This window comes from Brienomyrus brachyistius, unplaced genomic scaffold (assembly GCF_023856365.1).
Source record: "Brienomyrus brachyistius isolate T26 unplaced genomic scaffold, BBRACH_0.4 scaffold138, whole genome shotgun sequence".
NCBI classification, from domain to species: Eukaryota; Metazoa; Chordata; class Actinopteri; order Osteoglossiformes; family Mormyridae; genus Brienomyrus; species Brienomyrus brachyistius.
In genome coordinates this window covers 52,653-59,808 of record NW_026042413.1, presented here as the reverse complement: position 1 = coordinate 59,808, position 7,156 = coordinate 52,653, and the positions used below count along the sequence as shown (strand labels likewise).

At 40.1% G+C, this 7,156-nt stretch overlaps 1 long non-coding RNA gene across 1 annotated transcript; it reads right to left on the bottom strand.

Annotated features, from left to right (window-relative positions):
- Positions 1 to 802: 802 nt before the first annotated feature.
- Positions 803 to 5,100, bottom strand: LOC125727955 (uncharacterized). The gene is made up of 3 exons (XR_007388886.1): positions 4,988 to 5,100; positions 1,252 to 1,388; positions 803 to 1,055 (listed from the first exon to the last, which is right to left on the bottom strand). It is a non-coding gene; the product is annotated as an uncharacterized LOC125727955 (long non-coding RNA).
- Between the last annotated feature and the right edge of the window lie 2,056 nt (positions 5,101 to 7,156).

The window sequence follows — 7,156 nt, the reverse complement described above, 5'->3', positions numbered from 1 at the left end:
AGACAAAACACGAACCATCTGTAAGCATTGTAGGAAAATAATGCTGTACACAGCGGCTAACGCTACTACCGTGCAAAGCCATTTCCAGCACCATCATAGCTCATTACTTAAATCCACTGCACCGGTGAAGAAAACATAAAAAATGTATGTTTGTTATTTATGTTGTTTTATTTATATTCTATTTTATGTTCAGTTGAGTAGTCATACGAGAGAAGCCTGTCATTTGAGTTTGTGGTGAAATATTTATGGTGATAGATATTTGTTCTGTTCTTTACTGCATATAATGATGGTGATTGTTTAAAACATTTCACCATACATCTGCAGTATTTTGCATTTTTTGTCTTTCAAATTAATCAAATGAAAGGCTGGTTTCTAGTAATAATTTCCTCTTTGAAGTTTTCCTTAAAATATTGTTGAAATATAGTCTCGTCTCCTTCTCGTGAATCCAATATCGTGTCTCGCCTCGTCTCGTGAGCTGACTATATCGTTACACCCCTACTGAAAGAGGCTACCTTGTTTTGGGCATAGGCTTCATATTGCTATTGGTGAGTAATTTAGGGTTCCTCTATAAAATGCAGTGTATTTATCTTATTTATTATGACGTTTAAAAATACAAAAAGACCTGATAAGTAAAGCTGTAGATGACTAAAATATAATTATTTAATATATAAAATACATTACATTACACTATATATACTGTATATATATTATATATATAGAAACTCAAACTTGCAGTGCATAAACTTATCACCGAGTCATAAACAAGATGGGGGTCAAGACAGCACATGAGAGAGAGATTTATTGAACAAGAAAAAGCCATTCGTCGTCTTTTGACTGCAGACAAAAAGCACAGGCATCTTGTCCCAACATGGCAAGATGTTGAGGTGCTGGAAGCAGGAAGTAAAGCACTAGGCCCTCTTCTGGAGTTCACAGATGCTCTTTCAGGTGAGCAACTTGTTACAGTTTCTTACTTAAAACCTGTGCTGGCCTTGTTCAACTCTGATGTTCTGGTGCTGAAATCTGATGTCCTGGTGCTGAAGTCTGATGACACAGACCTGACCAAAAAGATCAAACAAACTATTCTAGAGTATTTGAACTCCAAATACACAGAGGACTGTGTGGACAAGCTATTGGGTTTGATTAAAAATCGCTTTAATAACGACGACAGGATTGAAGCCATTACGCCGGCAGCTGCGAGAGAACTTATGGCTGTGGGGACAGAGGAAGACAGCCCTACCCCAGGACCCTCACCTGCTTCAGCCACCCGATGGCTGCAGAAACTGGATCAGGTGATGATGCAAGGGAGGGAGCAAAAAGAAAAAATGTCTTTTGGCAGCTATTTCAAAAAGCACAGGAATTCAGGGAAGACGGGTATCTGCCCACTGCCACTGAAAAAGAGATCAAGAGCTACTTCATGATATCCGAGGTGGACAGTGGTCTCAATGCACATGTGTGTGTACATCCTGTAGGCCACTGTTCAATTATGTACTATAATGCAAACTGTAATAAGGTGACTGGTGAATTTAATGTTTTTGTTTTACCTCAAAGGCGGCATGGTGGTGCAGTGGTTAGCGCTGTTGCCTCACACCTCTGGGACCCGGGTTAAAGTCTCCGCCTGGGTCACATGTGTGTGGAGTTTGCATGTTCTCCCCATGTCGTCGTGGGGTTTCCTCCGGGTACTCCAGTTTCCCCCCACAGCCCAAAGACATGCTGAGGCTAATTGGAGTTACTAAATTGCCTGTAAGAGTGCATGTGTAAGTGAATGTTGTGTGAGTGTGCCCTGTGATGGGCTGGCCCCCCATCCTGGGTTGTTCCCTGCCTCATGCACATTGCTTCTGGGATAGGCTCTGGACCCCCCGCGACCCAGTAGGATAAGCGGTTTGGAAAATGGATGGATGTCTCCCCTTACTCTCCTTTGCTCAAGCTGAAAAGATTCAGCTCAGCTACCCTCTGCTTATAAGACCAGGAATCATTCTTATAACCCTGCATTGAACCCTTTCTAAGGCATCAATGTCCTTTTTAAGGTGGCCAAACCTGCATGCAATATTCTAGGTGAGATCTTACCAAGGCACTGTATAATCTTAGCATCACCTCCCTTGACTTAAAATCCACACAACTAGAGAGATAACCATGCATCCTATTGGCCTTTTTAATTGCTGGAAGCATCAACATATTTTACCAACTATTAATGGTGAAAGGCGGCACGATGGCACACAGCTGAACGGTTGGGGGGTTTGAATTCTGCTTCTGCTCTGCCTGTGTGAGTGTACTGTTAGTTTTAGTTAGGCAGATCAGGCAGTGTCGTAAACAGGTATTCAATTCTGCGCACACTTGGTAAAATGTACTATGTATACTTGACTGTACTTGTGTGCTCATGTACCTGTTTTACCTCATCTTCCATTGCTGAAGACCAGTTTGAAGACTAAAAACACAAGTACATGAGGACGGTAAATGTTGATCTTGCTCCACCCCAAACGTCAAGGATACATTGGATGCATCCTTGCCAAAGGAGAACAATCCCATTATTCATTGCGCCCCAATTTCGTTCTTGGAAGGCAAGTTAGCAGACCAGTCATGCCTAGATCACAAGTACAGTCTTTGCATTCCTGATACTGACTTTTGAACTTGTGCAGACCAGATCCTGCTTCTGGGTATGGAGTGGAGGTATGACTAATAGAAAGCGCAAGTCTGATGTCATTTTGTAGGTAGTTTGCTAACATTTTAGATCATATGTTTCCCTAGGCAAAAAGCCTAAGAGGAAAGTGAATGGGATTTCAGAAATTGGGCAAAAATAATATCAAAAGACCATAACATTTTCTTATATAACTCATTTGTTCGTGGTTGTATTTTGACAGTTTTTAATGTTTCTTGGAGAAATTAGCATGTTGCTACTGCTTTGCTAAATGAAGTGAATAATAGTACAACGCAGCAATTTCCTGACATCATTGAAAATGCAGATAGACTTTATTTTCTATTGTACATTGAAAAAGTATTATAAACATGAGTATATACATGTTTAGAAAAAGGTATAATACATCCATCCATTATCCTACTTGGTCGCGGGGGTCCAGAGCCTATCCCGGGAGCAATGGGCACAAGGCAGGGAACAACCCAGGATGGGGGGCCAGCCCATTACAGGGCACACTCACACACCATTCACGCACACATTCACACCTACGGGCAATTTAGCAACTCCAATTAGCCTCAGCATGTTTTTGGACTGTGGGGGGAAACTGGAGTACCCAGAGGAAACCCCACGACGACATGGGGAGAACATGCACAGACTCTGCACACATGTAACCCAGGTGGAGACTTGAATCTGGGTCCCAGAGGTGTGAGGCAACAGTGCTAACCACTGCACCACCATGCCACCCCATAACACATTATAGCCATGTGTATTATGCATTATGAATGCCGTATGAAGCTGTCATCTGTCTTTTTGTTTTCCAATGTGGTTTTGAAATGGAAAATGAAAAGAATGAATAATACACAGATTATGCACCGATTCAAAATACTCTGACCCTACAACAACTCAGAAGGGGCACAGCTCACTAACGGGAATCATCACAACCCACAAGAATAAGAGTCTTTATTGTCATATGGCAACAAAATTGACATAGAACTAATACAGTGTATGTGTAAATCTGTTACATTAGTGCAAAAGTTAATATTACATGTAAAATTATTTTCAGCAAATACAATCGAGAGCATTTTTAGCTTGTTAATGGGTGTATCCAAACCCATTTTGCTATTTCGACAGCAGAAACGTTTTGACTTTTTACCAGTGCAAGGCAAAAACGGGTTTTCCTAAATCTTAATTTTTCAGAGGTATGTTTAGGCGTAAAATGTAATGAACCAATGAGAATGAACCACCTCAGCTTTAGAAGGCAGCAGTGCATGAGCTACGGCGGATTGCTATTACAATGGTGTGTTTGCCTGCCAAGCCTGATCGGTTTTCATCTGTGAAAACAGACCTGCTCCTGCTGGAGCACATCATTTATGGGAGGACCACTGTTCCAGCTCAGCCTTCCAAGGTGAAACAGGCATGGGATGTAGCAGTGAGTATGTCCTCGTTTTCTGACATCAGCAGACCATCCGCTCAGTGCTGAAAGCGGTATGATGATGTCAGAAGACAGGGAAACCAGAAGCTCCCTGCTGAACCTGGTGTGTTTAAATATCCATGTGTTTGGCACGACTGAATGGTTTGGAGTCTGCAATCTCAGCAGCTGGATCCAGAGTCTCAGATCTCCAGAGTGCAGGGCAAACGTAATGGTCTGCTTATGTGTAAGGCTGCATTACATGTTCACCGACCCAGGACATCAGAACCATATTTTACTCTACAGGCAATAGCTGGGCTGTAAGTATTGACTAATACGTATTATTACAGCCCACTGTAAGAGGCCCGGTATTATCAAAAATCACTTGTCAACATTACAATTGACAGTAGTAAGATTTTTTCCTGCTTTAGCAGAATATGGGTTTACAAACATGCATAAGTGACAATTTGTGGGCTTATAAAAGTGCCTTTTTTTCGTGAAATTCTACTAAATCCTAAATTGTTCACTGACACGAAAACCTCATGAAGTGTTTTCATTGCTGATAAAACAGCATTATCCTAATGTGCTCAAAAGGTTCTGCTTATTACAATCTGGGAAATCTCACTGATCACCAGCAAGATGTAATATCATGCACTATTGCTTTTTGTGCAGTGGGAGCTTTAACACAAGTACTCACCCTCTGGACAATTAAAAACATATTTAGCAAAAAACTGTCGTAAATGATTATACTAATATTTTATACTTTTATTGGGTTAATGTTTTAAAAAACACCAGGGGGTCATTTATCACACTGCAATTAGATTCAGGTCAAGAGATTAAAACACAGAAAGCACCTGGAAAATATTTATAGCACAGTGACAAGCAGCACCACTCATATAATCAGCCATAACCATCCAATGCATATTGATCATGAATAATCATGTACTTACATGTTGTCCCTGTGAAGAATGGAGGCACTTTTACAGTCTGCTGACTGCAGCCATTTGACAAGCAGGACATGAAGTCATACCAAAACAAAAAAAGGTGACATCTTACAGTCGTGTTCTACTTGCTCTCAAACATTTTTAGTTTTGATTCAGTTTGATAAAAAGCCAACATGTAAAGCTGTTCATCTTTATGGACAAGAAACAAGAATCCACTTTTGTCAATAGACCGACAGGTAACACTTAAAGCTTATAATTATAAAATTGATGCAAAATTATGGCGGAGGATAAGCGGTTTGGAAAATGGATGGATGGTTTAGGGCTCCTCATTTCCTGAAAAGTCTGCCTACATTCCCATACACACTCAAGTCATTTTAAAGTTCATTCAAGGTCTTCATTCACATAAACAGGGTTGTGGATGTGCCAATGCCACCCTGGTCCATAGAAAAACAATATGTGAAATATTTTCCCACCAGTCTGAAAACCGATGAAATTGTTGCTTCATGTCTGTCTGTCCTGGACCGAATTAGAGATCTTTCCTCTAAAATAAATAAATAAATAAATAAATATATAAAATTAAGGATCCTACAGACAGGAATCACTACAAAACAAGGTGTTGACATGCTGTCACTGGCCAACAGAATGCAAGATTATAGTTGGATAGTTTGGATGCTTCACTGCAATTCTGCTTATTTTGACTTTGAGCTGGTGCTAACATGGATATAAATGGTAAATGGACTGCATTCATATAGCGCTTTTCTACTCCTACAAGTACTCAAAGCGATATACATTGTATGCCTCACATTCACCCATTCATACATGCATTCATACACCGGTGGTGTTGGCTGCCATTCAAGGCGCCTACCTGCTCACTGGGAGCAATTTGGGGTTCAGTGTCTTGCTCAAGGACACTTTGATGGGGTCAGGAGGAACCAATATACTGGCATTAGTGCCTTGGTCACATTATTGTTCTGTATGTAAAGCTAGATGTTGTTTTCTGTCACATCTAAAGCCACAAGAGAATAAAAACAACACAAAGTGTGATGCTGTCTCAATACTTATAACTGTATCTGGCAGTAATCTGTGACAGTATAAAATGGAACAAACCCATATGGTGACTTATTATCTGTTCGTCACTAACCAGTGATGGTCCAGCAAGAGAATTCCTGTTAGGACAGAAATCATTTACACAAAGTATATATTGTTATACACAGACATACATACATACCCAGAATGATATAACAGTCAGCTTACACTGTGTGCAGCACTTTTAGTGCAGGACTGCTTTCCTGCTCAGGTTCAAATGGCTGTAGTGAAATAAAGGTAAAATCTGTTAAAATGTATATATGTAATACAAATGCTATTAGCTCGTATGTGTAGCCCAATGAATGGGATGGCTGATGTAATTTATTATTCTATCTCCAGATAAATGCTGTTGGCTACTCTAAAACTTCATTTTTCATTCATTAAAGTGGTAAGTTTTTGATTCTCTGTGGACATTTTTTGGTTGATACACTTTACACATAACAAAAGTGTTTTAAATTGCACTCACCAGTGTATCAGTTAGATCAAACTCTGTGCGTTATTTGAAATGTCTGACACTTCTCCACCTGCAAAACACAACTGAAATTAGTATAGTATTACTATAGTCAGACAGCTGAACTTTTTAAACAATGCTAAACCTAGGAGAAAGTGAAGAAGGGAAAGCCACCCTGACACACGCCGATGGTAATAGTTGGTTTTTGGCTCAAGGTGGGACTTCATGGGAAAAAGGTCAACTGAAAAGTGTTAGGAAAAGTAGACTTTTTTAACATGAATCCCAGCTGGTGCAACACCAACATACCTGCACAGCACATTAAAATGACTTGGTACTTTTTACTTATTAGTACTTTATTAGTACTTAGTGCTTTACAGACTAGATCATCTTTCTCAGAGAGCTGAAACAGTTACTGGCTATGGAAAAAGCATGATTATTTACCCTCTTCAGAATCCTTCTTAGAGCAGATGAAAATAGTAATTCCTTGATATGGTTTGCCTATTTCTTGTATTCTGCTAGAATAACAGGTCTTTGTGTGCCAGGAATATTGATGACCTGAGATCCATCTGCATATAGAAGGATGAAGGGTCCCTCATTCAAGTCTTTCTTGAAGCCCCTCATTTCTTTCACAGCCTGAT